The sequence below is a fragment of the Trichechus manatus genome, unplaced genomic scaffold, assembly GCF_000243295.1.
Source record: "Trichechus manatus latirostris isolate Lorelei unplaced genomic scaffold, TriManLat1.0 scaffold00240, whole genome shotgun sequence".
NCBI classification, from domain to species: domain Eukaryota; kingdom Metazoa; phylum Chordata; class Mammalia; order Sirenia; family Trichechidae; genus Trichechus; species Trichechus manatus.
Window position 1 is genome coordinate 2,089,160 of NW_004444176.1, and position 17,538 is coordinate 2,106,697.

At 39.6% G+C, this 17,538-nt stretch overlaps 1 pseudogene; it reads right to left on the reverse strand.

The window, feature by feature from the left end:
* Positions 1–6,610: 6,610 nt before the first annotated feature.
* On the reverse strand, positions 6,611–7,567 carry LOC101345334 (olfactory receptor 4D6-like; annotated as a pseudogene).
* Between the last annotated feature and the right edge of the window lie 9,971 nt (positions 7,568–17,538).

Here is a 17,538-nt window from a genome sequence, read left to right on the forward strand (position 1 = left end):
GTCATTGGGGGCCTGTGGGTTCTGCAGAGCTCACTCCTAGAGATTGCTGAGGAAGAGAATATAAGGGAGGCTTAGTGGAAGGATTTGTGGGTCCCATACACTTTGTTGAATCAGATCAGCTCTGATTTTAATCACATCCACTTTATTTCTATGGCTTAAAAGGCTTGTAAACCATTGGAATCAATCAATCCTCAGACACCTTTCAGTAATAACATCATACAAATCTATTTGAATAACATACTATAGTTTTCAAAGCTACTGAATACCTAATTGCAATAAAATTTCCTAACAGATCTCTGAGATTAGAAGGGAAGGTGTTATTATTCCTGCTTTACCGATTCTGAAACTGAACTCAATAAAGGGGAGTGAATTTTCCATGGTCATACAGTAGATTAGTGGCAGAGGGGGACTAAGACAAAATTCTCCTCATTCTAAGCTCCGTGATCTTTCCACTACACTTCACTGCCTGCCAGTTTCAGAATACATAAATTCAAGAATAATATGCATAAGGAACCCTTTAGAGAATATTTATGGCACTTTCAGTAGCTGGTTTGATCACCTTCTCAAATTTCTTTCTCCATCACGATGGAATTTTAGTCCACTGCCCTTCTGTTACCTTAAAAAAACTACAAGTCTTCTCTTTAATTTTTAAATTTTATTTCTCGAGTACTCAGGGGTTGGGAGTAAATGATGTGCTTAATGCCAGGAGTATGGATACGATGTTGATGGGCGCAATTCTGTTCATGAAAAAGATAGCAAAGATCCAGATATATTTCTATCACTCTCTCAGTCCCTGTCCCCATACCGATACCTGTATCTATTTTATCTTATCTTATTCCATCTGTCTGTCTTTGTGTCTGTCCGTCTAACTATCCATCCATCCATCATCCATCCTTCTTTCCTTCCGTCCTTCTTCCCATCCATCCATCCATCCATCCATCCATCCATCTATCTATCTATGGTGTGAAATGCAGGATTCCAGAGTGATGTAGTCCATACATCATTTCCTCCTGCCTCCTTCCTATAAAAGTTAAGCAGTGTATGTTAGCTTAGATTTTGCAATTCCTGACAGAGTAAAAATTAGTACATCGATGTTAGCATAAAATGATAACAACGGTTGTCCACTTCTCCCCATAGGTTGTAGGTACTTTTACTATAGAGTCCTGGTTGGGAGGAAGGAGGATACCCAACTAAGAGATTTTTCAGTTCAAGATATTTTGCCTATTCGAGTCAGGAAAAGGCAAACTTTTTTGCTTGCTGATCAATTCAGAAATAATAAAGTTCCTGACAGGCTTCAGTGATTTGTAGGCCACACAGCAAGCTAGTGGTGAAGTCACACTTTGACATTCAGGCAGAGTGATGCATTTTCCACTCCACAGAGTGCTCCAGTAATTTCTGAGAAGACTTACCAGGGTGGTAGTGGTGACAAAGTTAACTCACAAGGAAAAAAACACTCAACCAAAGCATCCATCTGGCCATCTGGCACTACTGTATAGACAGATGATCCTCAAATCTGTGCCCAGCTGGGAAGCATAGTGCTTGGCTTGTGTAAAAACTAGCTTTGTGAGGAGAGAGCATTCGGAAGTTATATGGCTAAAAAAAGCCCAAAACACATGTTGCCTCTAATTTTCCCTGAAGAATATGTCTATGTGTCTTGTTTTCCCAGTTCACTCAGTCTGCATGGGTACAGCCATCTTCACAGCAGGTTCTGATAGGAGCACATTTCATTCAAAAGTCTTACCCAAAAAACTTAACTCCCATGGCAAGGAACCAGGTTACTGTGTAAAAACCCACTGTGAGGATTCTACTTCTCTTAATTTGTCTCCTGCTCTCTACCCTCAGGGACCCTGGTGGTGGAGAAGTTAATTGTTCGGCTGCTAACCAAAAGGTCAGCAGTTTGAATCCACCAGCTGCTTTTGGAAACTCTATGGGACAGTTCTACTCTGTCCTATAGTGTCACTATGAGTTTGAATCGACTTGATGGCAATGTGTTTTTTGTCTCTACCCTCAGCAAAATCTTTGTAATCTCTCCTTAGATTGTTGCACTGGTTTCCCAGTTGGTGTCCCTTTTTTTTTTTGTCTAGTTTTTCTCTAATTCATCCTTTCTGTTGTTTACAGACCTATCTTTATCAGTTAGAAAAGAGACTGTTATTACTTTGTTTGAAACTTTTCAATGACTCCTTATTGCCTACAGAATAAAAACTGAATTTCTTTTGTAGCATCAAAGAATTTCCTCTGTCTTGAATATTGTATGGTGCCCTGTTTACTTTGACCCATGTTTCAGAGGCTCAGACTTTATGCAGCTTCTTGCTGGTCCTCACCTCTCTATCTGCCTTCCTGCTACTCCCTATTCCTGCCATGGCCCCCTCATTCTCAGAACCTCCCACCCCTCTGTATTGGCAAACACTGATCCTTCAACACTTAGGTCCAGGTTTTCTCCTCTGTGGAAACTTTACTGACACTCTCAGCTAGATCCCTCGTTTGTGACTCTATTATTATTTGCATATTCTTCTTTTCTGGCAGGAGCCCTGGTGGCTCAGTAGTTAAGTGTTAGACTGCTAACGAAAAGGTTGGCAATTTAAATCCACCATCTGCTCCTTGGAAACCCTATGGGGCAGTTCTACGATGGCAAAGGATTCTTCTGGCACCTGTGACAGTTTATTGCACCTAGTTTCTTATATGTCTGTGTCTTCTTAGTTCTGTATAATTTCCCTATTAAACTTCAAGTTCATCCTGTCTGCTCCGTGTTTTGTTCCTCCTAATATTGTCAAAGCTTTTCCTGGCACTTGATAGGTGCTTAATAAGTGTTTTTTGAATGAATGAATAAATCAAGCTGGCTTATCTGTGTTGACAGTGAATGTGAGTGAGTGAGAGGGACCATGATGAACATAGGCTAATAAATTCTTTTGTAATGTCTTTGACTTGGCCTCAGTGAAGTCAGATAGAGGTTTATTTTCTTAACCATCCTCTAAAAAACTGTGACCTTGAGAAAGTCATCTCCCTTCTCCCTGCCTCAGATCCTCACTCATGAAATGTGGAGGCAGCCTAGTGTGATGCAGTGGGGACAATGCCAAGAGCGTTGGAGTAGGACACACCTGGGTTAGAATTCTGTCTCTTCCTCCTCTGTTACCTGGGGAAAGTCCTTTAATTTCCTTCAGTTTTCTCTTCTATAAACTGGGATGTATAATATTTACTTGATTGGCTAGTGTAAATATGTTAATATTTGTAAACTGCACAGGACATAGAAGGCATTTAATAAACTTGGTTGCTTTCCCATTTCACTGAAAAACTGGGAAGCATACCAGTTACTTGATTGGGTAGTGGACAATGTAAATATGAAAGGTTTATAAAGTGCCCAGCTCAGAGTAGGCATTCAATAAACTTGGTCCCTTTCCCATTGCACTGAAAACAGTTCTTTTCCCATCTGTTCTGCCTCTCACAAAGGGTTATTTATTAAGACACTTGTAAAATGTAAAATGCTATTCCAAAAATTGAGAGCTTCTCTTTGAACAAGCTTGCTTATTTTTGTTTCAATGAACTTGTGTGAATTAACCAAGTGAACCAGAAGCTTAGAGGCTGCATCAGTGGGCTCAAGAATAAGGATCTGGATCAAAGGGTAAGGAGACCAGATGAGTCATGGGAATGGGTGAGTATGGTGTTGACTTTGAAACCTTAATCTATTTTTAGGAAATGTGGGGTTAAAAACATGCTTTTTTAGTATCAACCGATCTTTTGGAAAGAGGCTTCATGAATTCCACGGAAAAACTCCAAGGTAGAACAAAATCTGCCCCTTAAATGCAACTCACATGTTGTATCAAGCACAAACTGCCTTCTCCTTACCGTGCTGACCCTCTTTCTTTGGCTACCTCTTTTTTATTAAGACCTTCCCTTTTCTTACTTAATATTAAACATCTACTTCTTTATTTTCTGTCAGTAAGATTTTCAACTATTTTCACAGTGTCTTATTGCTTGGTATATATTTCATTCTCATAGTCATGCATAATTCAGAAAGTCTTACATACTGACAGTCTAATGTACTTACCTAAACCATGAATTTACACCATCTGGGACTGGGACCTGAGCCCCAGTGTGTATGATGCTAGGGAAACATTGTGTTTGCAGGTGAAGCCCTTCTGAAGATTTGTTATACCAGACTTCAGTGTCTTCTCTTCACATTGGCAAGGAGCAGACTCAAAGGGTCACTCTGTCATGGCTCTTCTGCCTGTCCCAAAGTGCTCCTGCAGTGTGCACTGGTCCCTCAGGTCCAAGACTAATTGAAGAATTAGCAAAGGGAATTTTATTGAATGTGACTGTGGAAATAGAATAGACACTTTGCTGATAGTATTGGAGTTCCAGTGGGAGTTATTAAACTGTTGCTAAGTCATTACTGTATGCAAGTTCTCTCTCTCTCTCTTTCATGCACACACACACAGGTGAAGACACCCATATTTCTCTTCTTTCCAAATTCTTCAAGACCACAGAGGACATAAATCCATTCAATCTGTGATTCTTTGAATTTTGGGGAAATTGCTCTACTGAAACATCTAATGTCATTTTACCATGCATTCTCAATGAGGGCAATATCTCCCCCAAGGGGACAAAAATTGGTTCTTGTGGTAGGGTGAAAAGAACTTAGATATTGTAAGGATTTTTTGCTCTTCAAAGGGCCACAGTACATAAATAGATGTACAGTGTACCTGTGATATTAAAATTTTATGGAGGAGCAATTTAAGAAAAATAAATCTAAAAAGGTTCCTTGAAGTGGGGGGACAATAATTTAAGAAGGTTGAGGTACATTGTCTTATGATGAAGAGTTTTGACCCAATGTCTCTGTCTTGTAGGACACAGACAGGACCATAGATGTGTGCTACCTCTCAAGATCTTCTTAGGCAAATCTGAATCCAACACAACAATTTGGCACCTTGCAAAACACTGTTTAGTGTGTTGCAATTTCCAAGGTTTCCATACCTTTTAGCTAATTTTTGAATGGTATTGGGAGCTCACAGGTGAAATTTGAGGTGAGCACAGAGAGAGAAGGGAGCTTGATTGTCTCTCTATATCTACTCTCTTGGAATTCTTTCCTTGCAAAGGGGTAGATTCCAACACAGTCCCCATGGTTATTACTAAATGATCCTGAGCCAGATGTGGTTTTGTTTTCTCCCCTGGTATATAAAATAGGCCTTGAGTACATGAAAAGGTATTTTTCAGTAGTTTTTTTGGTGAGCTACAGTGACTTGTCTTGAATTATGTGTTCACACTATGTAATTTTGCCCCACTCATTATGCACAGCAACAACATAAAATCATTGGGAGTGAAATGGAAAGAAGGGAGAAAAGGAAGAGGGGAGTTTAGGTTAACATAAAATAAATGGTCATGGTGAATTTTGTGCAGATGGGTCCCTACACTGTGCAAGTAGTTTTGAGACCAATTTCAGTAGGAACATCAGTAGAATGGACGTGAAAATTGGAAGTTCTGGTCCATGTATAGATTTGTCCATGTATGTATCTGGCTTAACACAACTTAAAATATCCCTTGTCTTTTCACTACTTGACAAAACATATTCTGGACTCAAAATATAAAATTATTAAGATATTTTAATAATAGACTGGAAATAACTGTCATCTGAGAGAGCATGTATATAAATACATCTGTATTCTGTATATGCATTTAAGAGTAGATTGATAAAGAAAGAATAAGGGACATTGCTTGAATGCTTGCTTAGTGCCAACTATTGTGCTTCACTATTATTGCCCTTACAACATTCTCATGTAAATCTTATGAATAAAACCAAAAACCAAAGCCATTGCCACCGAGTTGATTCCCACTCATAGCAACCCTATAGGACAGGGTAGAACTGCCCCATATGGTTTCCAAGGAGTGCCTGGTAGATTCAAACTGCTGACCTTTTGGTTAGCAGCCATAGCTCTTAACCACTAAGCCGCCAGGGTTTCCAGTCCTGTGAATATGTAGTGCTATTTCCATATTGTGAATGGTGAAAGTGAGGTAAAATATACTGACAGTGTAGTCAGTCACAGCTTACACTAAATTAGCATTTTAGTTATTGATTCCAATCCTATACCTCTTACTTCTTCCCAGCCCAGCAGCCTGATAGCTCATGTTCAATCTTATCTTCTCTTTTTGTTATCCTAATTCATTTAAAATTGAGTAATTGGGGCATTGGTGGTTCCGTGGTAGAATTCTCACCTTCCATGAGGGAGACCGGGTTTTGATTCCCTGTCAATGCACATTCTGCACAGTTACCACCAGTCTGTCAGTGGAGGCTGATGTGTAGCTATGATGCTGAACAAGTTTCAGTGGAGTTACCAGACTAAGACAGATTAGGAAGAAAGATCTGGCGATCTACTTCCAAAAATCACAATGGTCTGATCTGTAACCCATCATGGGAATAATGCAGGAGCAGGCAGCCCTTCTGTTCTTCATGGGTTCCCCATGACCCTGAGTTGACTCTACTGTAGCAACAACAATAACAATAGGGTTCAGTTGCCCTGAGTATATACAGGGAAATGAATGACAAGAAAAGAACCAACTGTCTCTTACCCTTTGGCTGGAAGTTAGAGAAATTTAGATTTCCAGTCTCGATCTGACTCCTTCATCCTAGTTTATCACTTTCAGAAGACTGAAGCTGCCTTTGAGGTCTCCTCATGCCTGACTTTATCTCTTGGTTCCTCAGTGCATAGATCATGGGGTTCAGCATGGGAGTTATGACCGTGTTATTGATGGATATCACTGTGTCCGTGGACAGCATAATGAAGGGCAGGCAGTAGATTTAAATGCCTGGCATGAAATGGAGAGACACCACTAGGATGTGGAAGGTGTGGGTGGAGAAAGCCTTGTTCTGTCCCTCCCGAGTGGGATGGAGCATCACCAGAATAATGGTGTAGGACCCCAGGAACTGGAGGAACCACAGCAGGGTCACTAGCCCATTGCTAGAGATCATGAGAAGCTCCAGAGCAAATGTGTCAGTGCAGGCCAGTTTTACTACCTAGGGCACATCACAGCAGAAAGCATCCTGAATGTTGAGGCCACAGAAAGGGAGTGGAAGTATGAGAATTATCTGGACAATTGAATGCGGACCACCCCCTATCTAGGAAGCCACCATCAAGGTTACCCATACCTCTCTCCTCATAATTGTCACATAGTGGAGGGGTTTGGCAATTGTAAGGTATCTGTCATACGTCATTACAGAGAGGGAAAAAATATCCACCCCACCAATAAAATGAAAGAAAAAGATCTGTGCCTTGCAGCCATTGTAGGATATGGTCTTTCTCTTTGATAAAATATCCATCAGTAGTTTGGGGACAGAGAGGGATGAAAAAACAATGTCCAGGACTGATTTGTTCCACAGGAGAAAGTACATGGAAGTGTGGAGGTGGGACTCACATGTGATGGTGACCATAAAGAGGACATTGTCCAGTATGGTTGTTATATACACAGCAAGGAAGACCACAAACAAGAAACACTCCAGCTCCTGAAAGCAAGTGAGTTCTAGGAAGACAAACTCCTTCACATTGGTTTGGTTGTCCTGGCCCATGGTGGGGGAGACCCTCTTGCAGGTGTGCCTGGGGAGAAGAGATGTTAGCATTAGGAGTATGGTGTCATGAAGTAGCAAGATTAATTATTACACACTCACTCCTCATTTATCGACCTGGTTAGATTACAAAGACCAGGTCACTATGCAAAAATCGGCATTATGTGAAAATGGAGGATGACCATTTCATTACATAACAGCCAGATTACATTATTACATAACTACCAAAGCACTGAGAATCATGGCCCAGTCAAGTCGACAAGTAACCTTAACCATCACATCTAGCGTTACTCTCTCCTCACACTTTGGTGTTTGTTACTTCCAGACATACATCACTAATAGTTGGATAGCAGATTTTTTACTATTGTTGTAAATTTGAAATGTCGGATAAGTGAGGAGTAGGTGTATATTGTTATAAGGTTTTCTAAACATCCAGATTACTATGACAACTCAGAAAAACTGGGGTAGAGCTTTCTCTTTTGTATACTGGAAATTCTTTATTCTGATGATTCTTCTTTCCTATTGGAAATACCCTGAGTTGACAGGAAGAACCATCACAGTCAATGATCCTATGTCCTTATTCTGACTAGCGAGAGATGGATGAAGTATGATTTATTTTGGCAATGATTTATCTTCTGTCCTGTAGGAGTAACTTCTTCACATACCTTACTAAAGATTTTTACCTACAACATTTCACCTTGGTATTGATCCTCATGATGTCTCTGTGGGGTCTACATGCTGGTTATGATTATCTGTATTTTATATATGGGGAAACTGAAGCTTAGAGCTATTGACTTGCCCACACCTGTGTAATTGCAGAATTAATAAGTGGTAAATCAAGAATTTGAACACAAATCAGTTTCCTAACACCAGAGGTCTTTCCACTGCACCACTCTGCCAGATGAGAGACCCACAGGGGCTTACTTTGACCATGTAGTAGTTTATTGGTATTATAATGGGTAGGTAAGGTCTAAATGAGGACCCTGAATGGCTCAAGTGGTTGGCAGTTCAAACCCACCCAGTGGCTCAGCAGAAGAAAGGCCTGTGAACTGCTTCCATAAGATTATAGCCTAGAAAAACCCTACAGAGCAGTCTACTCTATAACACACGAGGTTGCCATGACTCTGAATTGACTTGACAGCAATGGGTTTAGTTTTGTGATTTTGAAAGGCCTAAATAGTTAATTAACCAGCCTGACTACTTGATCTTGGCCTCCTCCCTTAAAGGGAGAGAAGAACCAAGCCCTCAGAAGCACTTCTCCTTGGAATTCTGGGAAATCCGGTCCTTACCCTGGGCACACAGAGATCTTGATAGTATGTAGAGGTGCAATCATTGTTCAGGGAACATGAAAGTGTCACGGGAAACTGATCATTAAACTTCATTGTACCTCAGAGATGAGTTAGCCCAACTCTCTCATTTTAGGGTGAACAGAGAAGGACATTTATTTTTTCATAGTCAAACTGTAAACTGGTGAAACAATGAGGATTTTAACCAGGATTATTGACTTGAAGTCCAATAATATTCTACTCTTGTTATAGTAAAATAGCTATTTTGAAATCAACTATCCAGCCACCAGAGGACAAACTCTTCATAATCAGAATACCTTTATATTCCAAGGACTTTAATATTCCAGACAAGTTATATAAATTCATCTGACAAAAAACAAACAAACAAACAAAAAAAAGAAAACAAACCCACCACCGTCGAGTCAATTCTGACTCATAGTTACCCTATAGGACAGAGTAGAACTGCCCCATATGATTTCCAAGGAGCAGCTGGTGGATTTGAAGTGCCGACCTTTTGGTTAGCAGCTGAATGATTAACCACTAGGCAGCCAGGGCTCCAAATTCATCTAAGGTTACCAAAATTTAGTTCAATAGTAGAAAGATGAGATTAAAGGAATGGAATTATGTCTGAAGAAAAAAGGACAAGGAAGAAAAGTGCAGCTTAGGTGAATAAAGAATAAAACATATTCCTTGAAATAGCACAATAAAGCATTCCATAAACTTATCTGGATGTTTCTTTTCTCCTTCTGCCAAGGTTGAATGTATCTTAAGGTTTAATTTGAAGGGTTGGGACATACAGTTAGGTTTAAATAAAAATCTTCTCTGTTAATCTTTCTAGATTCCTAAAGTTTGCACTGTTAGAAATAATTTCGTTGCTGTAGAAAAGCTTCACATCGTTAAGTATTCTGTTAATATGAATCCAATAGGAATCCTACTTTAATATGTAAGCAAGTAGTAACACATTTACCTACAACTGGTATTCAGGAATTTTTCACTGATATCTAACAAATAGCAGAAAATTATGTGACAGGTATATTTGGAATTATGTCATTGCTTTCCATTAAGGAAGTCTACCCCCCACATGTCTGTCAGTTTGTCAGATTGTAGTAGCTTGCCTGTTGCTGTGATGCTGGAAGATTTGCCCTTGGTATTTCAAATACCAGCAAGGTCACCCTTGGGGGACAGGTTTCAGCCGAGATTCCAGACTAAGACAGACTAGAAAGAAGGACCTCGTGGTCTACTTCTGAAAAAATAGGTTATTGAAAACCTTATGAATAGCAGTGGAACGTTGCCCGATATAGTGCCAGAAGATGAGCCCCTCAGGTTGGAAGGCACTCAAAATATGACGTGGGAAGTGCTGACTTCTCAAAGTAGAACCTGTTGCCATCGAGTCGATTCGGACTCATAGTGACCCTAAAAGTAGAGTCGACCTTGATGATGTGGATGGAGTCAAGCTTTCAGGATCCTCATTTGCTGATGTGGCATGACTCAAAATGAGAAGAAACAGCTGCAAACATCCATTAATAATTGGAAAGTGGAATGTACAAAGTATGAATCTAAGAAAATTGAAAGTCATCAAAAATGAAAAGGAATGCATACAGATCAATATCCTAAGCATTAGTGAGCTGAAATGGACTGGTATTGGCCATTTTGAATCAGACAATCATATGGTCTACTATGCTGGGAATGATAAATTGAAGAGGAATGATGTTGTATTCATCATCAAAAAGAACATTTTAAGATATATCCTGAAGAACAACGCTGTCAAAAGGGAAGAATATACTGGCATTTCTCAAACTGAAAGAACTGGAGAAAAAATTCAAGGCTTTTTGCAATATTGAAGGATTCTGTGGGCAAAAATGGATTGACACAGTAGCTGCAACAATGGGCTCAAGCATAACAATGATTATGAGGATGGCGAAGGATTGGACAGTGTTTCGTTCTGCTCTATGTAGGGTCATTATGAGTTGGAACTGACTCAACAGCACTTAACAACAACAACAAATAGGCAAAAAGAATGGAACGATGCAGGAAGCATTAGAAGAAACATGCAGGAAATTGAACCCAGGCCCCAGAAAATGCTTATTCATTCTGGAACTCTCTGTGCCTGTGTGCCAGCCATCTTGTATTTTGTAACTGATCTTGCCTGTGTAAACCAGCCTCAACAAGCTGCCTGCCAGTAGTCATGGAAGGCACTTAGCCCCGACTGTCTCCTTACTTGGCCAATCAATAAAGTTGCCTTTCTTTCTTCCCCATCTCCCTCCTCTAAAAAAAACAAGATGGAAGGAATACAGAAAGTCACCATACCAAAAATTATTGGTTGACATTCAACCATTTCAGGAGGTAGCATATGATTAAAAACTGATGGTAATGAAGGAAGAAGTCCAAGCTGCCCAGAAGGCACTGGCAAAATATTAGGCTTCAGGAATTGCTGGAATACCATATGAGATGTTTCAACAAACTGATGCAACGCTGGAGGTGCTCACTCATCTGTGCCAAGAAATTTGGAAGACAGCTACCTTGTGAACTGAAGAGATCCATATACATGCCCATTCCAAAGAAAGGTGATCCAAAGGTATGCAGAAATTATCAAACAGTATCACTAATATCACATGCCAGTAAAGTTATACTGAAAATAATGAAAAAACGGTTGCAGCAGTACATTGACAGGGAACTGCCAGAAATTCAAGCTGGATTCAGAAGAGAACGTGCAATGAGGCATATCAGTGCTGAAGTCAGATGCATCTTGGATGAAAGCAGAGAATATCAGAAGGATATTTACTTATGGTTTATAGACTATGCAAAGGCATTCGACCGTGTGGATCATAACAAATTATGGATAACATTGCGAAGAATGGAAATTCCAGAACACTTAATTGTGCTCATGTGGAACCTGTACATAGATCAAGAGGCAGTCATTTGAACAGAACAACTGGATACTATGTGGTTTAAAAGCAGGAAAATTGTGTGTCGGGGTTGTATCATTTCACCATACTCGTTCAATCCGTATGCTGAGCAAATAATTTGAGAAAGTGGACTATATGAAGAAGAATGTGGCATCAAGATTGGAGAAAGACTTATTAACAATCCAAGATATGCAGATGACATAACCTTCCTTGCTGAAAGCAAAGAGGATTTGAAGCACTTACTGATGAAGATAAAATTCAGTCTTCAGCATGGATTACACTTCAACATAAAGAAAACAAAAATCCTTACAACTGAACCAATAAGCAGTATCATGATGAATGGACAAAATATTGAAGTTGTCAAAGAGTATATCTCACTCGGATCCACAATCAACTCCCATGGAAGCAGTAGTCAAAAATTAAACAAGGTATTGCATTGGGCAAATCTGTTGCAAAAGAGCTCTCTAAAGTATTAAAAAGTAAAGATGTCACTTTGAGGACTAAGGTGCATGTGACTCAAGCCATGGTATTTTCAATCGTCTCATAATGCATGCAAAAGATGGAAAATTAACAAGGAAGACCAAAGAGGAATTGATGCCTTTGAGTTATAGTGTTGGCAAAGAATGTTGAATATACCATGGACTGCCAGAAGAATGAACAAATCTGTCTTGGAAGAAGTACAGCCAGAATGTTCCTTAGAAGCAAGGATGGTGAGACTGTCTCAAGAACTTTGGACATGTTATTAGATGGGACCGGTCCCTGGAGAAGGACATCATGCTTGGTAAAGTAAAGTGTCAGCTAAAAGGAGGAAGACCATCAACGCAAATGGATTGACACAGTGGCTGCAATAATGGGCTCAAACACAGCTATGATTGTGAAGATGGCACAGGACCAGACAGCGTTTCAATCTGTAGTACTTAGGATCACTATGGTTGGAATTGACTTGATGGCACATAACAACAACAGCAAACTTGAAAGATATTGCTAAACTATTTTGAGAGAATCCCAAGGGATATATGTAGAATGGACTGTGAGAGTGTTAGCAAGGACAAACCGTAACATTGGATTGGGTCAAATTTACTTATACACGCCAGCTTTGGTGTTTATTGTCTTTACTTGATCATGTGGGAGTGGCTGTATCAATTCGTTTACTGGATTAAACAGTAATCTGCATTCAATGAGGAGATAGCAGATCTTGCCTACTACAATTCAGAGAAAGTAATTCAAAGTCTTAGGGAGCTAAAAATGATAAGGTGGATTTGTCATGTGTGATCTGCATACTAATCCCCCTCCCAATCATGTCTACATAGAGAACTAACAGGAAAGGCATTGAGAAAGAATTCAGGGAGGGGAGAACCAGCATCTTTGAAAGCAATCTGGTGGGATGACAGTGGGACATGATGCCATTGAAAAGGCTTCCTGGTTTCATTGTGAAGTCAAACATTCGTGCTAAACATCCAGAGACAGGGTGGATAAAATTAACATTTGGGGCAGCAGGGATAAAGTGGCAATGACATTGTTATTTTTTAAAAAATGTTAACCCATGATTTAGAGTAAGATTTACCTTTTTTGTGTAGTTGTGCAAGTTTAGACAAATGCATAGTGTTATGGATTGAATTGTTTCCCCGAAAAATATGTATACCAACTTGGCTAGGCCATGATTCCAAGTATTATGTGATTGTCCATCATTTTGTCATCTGATGTGATTTTCCTGTATGTTGTAAATCCTATCTCTATGATGTTGATCAGAGGGGATTAGCGGCAGTTAATGTTAATGAGGCAGGACTCAAGTTACAAGAATAGATTGTGTCTTGAACCAATCTCTTTTGAGATGTAAAAGAAAGAAGCAAGCAGAGAAACATTGGGACCTCATAACACCAAGAAAGCAGCACTAGGAGCAGAGCATTTCCTTTGGACCAAGGGCTACTGTGCGGAGTGGCTCCTAGACCAAGGGAAGATTGATGACAAGAATCTTATTCCAGAACTGACAGAGAGAGATAGCCTTCCCTTAGAGCTGGTGCTCTGAATTTGAATGTCTAAGCCTCCTAAACAGTGAGAGAATAAATTTATCTTTGTTAAAGCCATCCACTTGTGGTATTTCTGTTACAGCAGCACTAGATAACTAAGACATAATTATGTAATCAGCACCACAATAAAGTGTAGAACAGTTTCATTATACCAAAACATTTACTTGTGCCTATTTGTAGCTAATCCTTCATTCTACATCCAGCCGCGCCATCCATTGATCTGTTTTCTGTACCTTTGAAGACTAAGATGCTTCTGACCCCAGCTGTGGTATTTTCAATTGCCTCATATGCATTCGAAAGCCAGACAGTGAATAAGGATGACCAAAAAATTGATCCCTTTGAATTACAGTGTTGGTGAAGAATATTGAGTATACCATGGACTGACAGAAGCATGAAAAAAATCTGTTTTGGAAGAAGTACAGCCAGAATGCTCCTTAGAAGTGAGGATGGTGAGACTTTGTGTCACTTACTTTGGACATGTCATCAGTAAGGACCAGTCCCTGGAGAAGGACATCATGCTTGGTAGAAAGTCAGTGTAGAGGAGGAAGACCCTCGGTGAGATGGACTGACACAGTGACTGCCAACAATTGACTCAAACATAGCAATGATTGTGAGGATGGTGCAGGACTGCGCAGTGTTTTGTTCTGTTGTAGTGACCTGTATAGGGTTGCTAAAAGTTGGAACCAACTTGATGGCACTTAACAACACTTGATGGCACTTAACAACAACAAGTGGTGAAGAAACATTACAACACACCTTACTCAGTACGCATTGCTCCTAATTCAAGAGGAGAAGATTCTCTGGAAATACAGCTTCCAAATGTGAGAAATGCTGAGCAATTGAGTAAAAATGTAAATGGTCCTTTATTAGAATCTGTATGTTAAAAGACTGTTGTTAAACCAGATGTTCTCATTATTGGACGAGAAGGAAGACATTTTTATAGGAAATGGATTTTTAAATATACTACTCGTATTCAAGAGTACCGTAATCTTTTAGTAATCTCATCATCAATTAGTTGCTTCTTAAGAGTAAGTGTGTGTGTGTGTCTATGTATCTTGGGAGATTCTTAAAGTAAAAATTATATATGTTTTTATTTTATATATGTTTGTGTCTTGAAATTATATATGTTATACATTTTTTATGTTAACTATATGTAAACACTCATTATATATACATAAAAACACACATATAATATGTATATTTTTCTTTAAATTTTTTTCTTGGAACCAAATAATCTCTTGTCAGGCCTCAGTTCATTATTTGCCCCTAGAAAGTAAAGACAAAATGTTAGAATAAACTCAGAAAATGGTCCAAGGAAAGGAAATTTGATTTTTATGAAAAGAATGGCTTATATTTGAATTTTTAAAGACATAGATTTACAAGGAAGAAAAAAATCTTCTTGCATGGCTAGATAAAAGAATACAGTGACTATGGCAGAATAAGATTCTGTACTCTTTGGTCAATTCAAAGGCCAATGTGAATTGAGCTTGAAGTTTTTTAGGTACAAAATTCAAGGATAAAGTCAGAAGTATAGTGAAGTGTGTTACCTCTGGGCAAGATATAACAACCATTTGAAAGTTGTAAATGAAGACTTTCCAAAGATTTTCATTTTAGTAGAGCTCTTTCATGCCTTGCCTAGGCCACCACCATGCTGGGATATTCTGTCCTTCTGTACCTGGGTCTCTCAGGTTACCTCTGGCACCGTGGATCTATAACCCTCGCATCCATTCACTGAAGGTTTCCTGTTCTACATCTTCTCTGCTCTGGGATGACATCTGGTGCCTTCTAAGCGTCATCTGTTGTCAGGTGCTGTCGAGTAGGTTCTGACTCCTAGTGATGCTATGTACAACAGGATGAAACACTGCCCGGTCATGTGCCATTCTCACAATCATTGCTATGTTTGAGTCCATTGTTGCAGCCACTATGTCAATCCAAAGAGTCATCTAGGCCATCTGAAATTAATCCCTAGAGAGACAGTATTGAGAGTGGACAACTCTCTTCTTTCAACCCAGTATGGATGCTCACATTGCTGTAACCTTCTGGAGTTATACCTAACTTGTGATGTTGTGGTGTTGGGTCTAGCTTGCCTCCACGAACTAAGTGTCTAACTTATGGAATTTATTTTTCTGGATTTTTTAAACTGTGTTTTATGTGAAAGTTTACAGAGCAAATTAGTTTTAAATGTTAAACAGTTAACACATGAATTGTTTTGACATTGGTTGCCAACACCACAATGTGTCAACGTTCTCTCCTTCTCCACTCTGGATTCCCTGTTTCCATTCATCTAGTTTTTCTGTCCCTTCCTGCCTTCTTGTCTTGCTTTTGGGTTGTTGCGCCCATTAGTGTTGTATACATGATTGAATTACGAAGCACCTTCCGCATGTATGTTATTGTCGGCCCTATAAGCTTGTCTAATCTTTAGCTGAAGGGAGAACCTCAGGAGTGACTTTACTACTGAGTTAAAAGGGTGTCCGGTGACCATACTCTTGGGGTTTCTCCAGCCTCAGTCAGACCAGCAAGCCTGGTCTTTTTTTTTTTTTTTGGTGAATTTGAATTTTCTTCTACACTTTTTTCCCACTCTGTCTGCGGCCCTCTATTGTGATCCCTCCCAGAGTAGTTGGTCGTGGTAACCGGGCAACATCTAGTTGTTCTGGGCTCAGTCTGGTGGAAGTTGTGGTAGGTATGGGCCACTAGTCCTTTTGACTAGTCTTTCCCTTGTGTCTTTGTTTTCTTCATTCTTTTTGCTCCAGCCAGCATGGGACTAGTAGATGTCTTAGATGGCCACTCTCTCTCTGGCTTTTAAGACTCCAGACACTACTCACCGCTGTCAGATGTAAAACATTTCCTTTATAGACTACATTATGCCAACTGACCTGGATGTCCCTAGAGACCATGAACTCCAGCCCTCAGCCAGTAGCTTGGTCCCTCAGGCCTTTGTATGTGTCTGTGAAGCTTCTATGACTTTGCCCTGGTCAAGTTGTGCTGACTTCCCGTAGTATTGTTTACTGTCTTACTGTTCATGAATGTTATCATTTATCTACTATCTAGTTAGTGCTTTTTCTTCTCCACCCCCCACCCCATAACCGTCAAAGATTGTTTTTTTCTGTGTGAAAACATTTTGGGATATTTTAAGAGTAAGAATTTCAGGCCAGTACCAAGTGAGGAACAGTAACACAGCTCACTGGTAGGGGCTGTATTTTAGTGCAGGTTTTCTTTGCCTGTGCTTTCCTTCCAAATCACTCTGTGCAAATTATTCTTTACTTCCCTTACATTGGTCCACCCACACATACATCAGAGAATGCTTAGAGAGAAGCCTGTGATGTTACAGGTCAATCAAAATATCCAATTCAAACTTTAGTTGACTACCAATTTCAACTATTTGCTTGGCAGATAAACAAGTTGTCAGGGAACCAAATGAAATGTAATCTTATTTTTTAATTTACTTTAACAGATAAAAGAGGAGGTATTAAAGAACATGTTAGAAAGAAGAACGAAGAGGAATTTGGGATGGTTTGATTTGTAATATTTTAGATAATCTGTCCATTAATTCTAAACAGTCAGCTTTTTCTTTAAGCCTTTTCTTGTTGTGGACATGCGAATTAGGTGGGTTCTAGTGATGCAGACAGGAGAGGATTCCTTTTTCCCTGGAGAGATGTCAGGAGTGAATGGCTGTAAAATGATACCAAAATTTCTAGAAGGACCCAAAGCCTTGCAGTATGTACTCCTTGGTCAGGTGATAAGGACAACCAAGGACCTTTCTTAGCACTATA